This window comes from Carlito syrichta, unplaced genomic scaffold (genome assembly GCF_000164805.1).
Source record: "Carlito syrichta isolate Samal-C Ts95f unplaced genomic scaffold, Tarsius_syrichta-2.0.1 Scaffold304751, whole genome shotgun sequence".
In the NCBI taxonomy this organism is placed as follows: Eukaryota; Metazoa; Chordata; class Mammalia; order Primates; family Tarsiidae; genus Carlito; species Carlito syrichta.
This window is the reverse complement of record NW_007248847.1, coordinates 121,305-123,261: the sequence shown is the minus strand read 5'-3', so window position 1 is coordinate 123,261 and position 1,957 is coordinate 121,305.

Here is a 1,957-nt window from a genome sequence, read left to right as displayed (position 1 = left end):
CGGGAAGTGTTCTTGTGTTCACGGGTCTGTGACTGTTGAGATGAGGTAGTGACAGGAAGGGCCAGAGCTTTAGGCCCAGCTGTTAGCCCAGATCACACAGGGTGGCCGTTCCCCAAGGAATCCCAGCTGGAAAAGGGACCCAGAGCCTTTGTGGGGTTCTTGTCATTTTTCTCTTAAAGCCTTCATCTTATTCATAGATCCCATTCAGCCCTTCAGATATTTAACTCCTCTGCGCCAAGCATTTTTCTAGGGTCCAGTATAGCCGTGTCCCACATGGTCCCTGTTGTCCCAGAGTTTACAGTTTAATTGGGAAGAGAAGGGGCAGGTTTAAGAAAAGAGGGTTAATATTTGCTTCGGATATATTTCAGATGCTTGAGATATCTAACTTAGGTTTAGTGTGCTGTTGGATAATTCGAAACTTATGGAAACCAGGGTTGGTGACAGGCTTTGGGGATCATCAGGGTACAGCCAGCCATAGGTGAAATTATGAGAATGGATGAAGATCAGCTAGCTGAGATGACCAACCACTTGAGAAATACCAGTATTGAAGGAGTGTTTGGTAATGGAGTGATACAACAAGTACACGGAGAAGCTGCAAGGAGATGACAGGAGAATGCTGTGTCTTGAAAGCCAAAAGAAAAATAATGCCTCTATATTGGGTACTTATTACGGTTCAGACTGTTTCATTTAATCTTCACAAGAACTCTAGAAGGAAGCTGTCATTACCTCTATTAAAAAAAAATGAGACACAGAATTGAAGATTGTGGAACCTGGGGTTAATTGGCCTAGGATTTAAAATAAAAATAAAAAAACTTGAGGCCAGGCTTGGTGGCTCAGCTGTAGTCCCAGCACTTTGGGAGGCCGAGGCAAATGGATTGCCTGAGCCCACAGGTTCAAGACCAGCTCGGGCAACTTGGTGAGACCTTGTCTCTACAATAAATCAAAAATTAGCTGAACGAGGTAGCTCACCTGTAGTTCTGGCTACTTGGAAGGCTGAGGCAGAAGGCTCGCCTGAGCCCAGCAGGTCGACGCCGAGGTGGCCGTGAGTGTGCCACTGCACTCCAGCCTGGGCAGTGGAGTGAGACTCCAACTCAAATAAACAAAAACCTTGAACTATGCATAGTCCTAAGAATTGGGACATTTAAAGAGTGAACTGAGGGAACCGATCTGGATTCCAGAAAGTTAGTCCCGTCAGGGTCAGTCCAGCCATCAGTAAGTATCCTTGGGTCCTCCGCGTCCCTCTCTGCCTCTTCTCAGCCAGAATTGCCAGACAGCAGCCCCCTGCCCGTGGAGCCTGGCCACGCTCCACACTAGCTGTTGTACACACAGCAAGTGACAGAACTTCACATTGTTAGGACAGGCTCTCCCACGATTCTCTGCAGTCTGCCCGGCTCTAAGGGATTGGTCTGCCACCGTCTCCACGTGATACTCGGCTCCATGGAAATCACGCACACGTGGAGTATATAAATGACTCGAGATTCCGGGCCCGCGCCCGTCGCGTTCCCGGAGCTCGCCTCTGCAGCCCTGCAGCCCTGCAGCCCGCGCAATTAACAGTGCCACGCGCCCCACCGCCGCGCTGGCGAGCCCACTCCTGGAGGAGCCCCCACGACCGCAGGCTCCCGAGACCCGTTTACTCCGGGACAGCGTGGCGTCCTTGAGTCTGGGGTTGCAGGGGAGACCCTGGAGGAGGCAAATGCCTCGGTGGGCCTGGCGGCGCAGGGTTCCTGGGGTCTCGCGGATCCCGTGCGAGCCACCGGTGGCCTCTGCCAGTGCGGCTCAGCGGGAGGCGATGTAGCCGCGGGAGGAGACAGCGTGAGGTTCAGAAGACGTCAGCGGGGGAGAGGCGGGCTTGGAGAGTGAGCTGCTGGACCGTGGGGTTCGGGGGGCCCCGCGCTTGTCGAGACGGCCAAAGCTCCCCGGGCGTCCTCAGCCAGGAGCGTGCCGGGGCCCCCGGGCG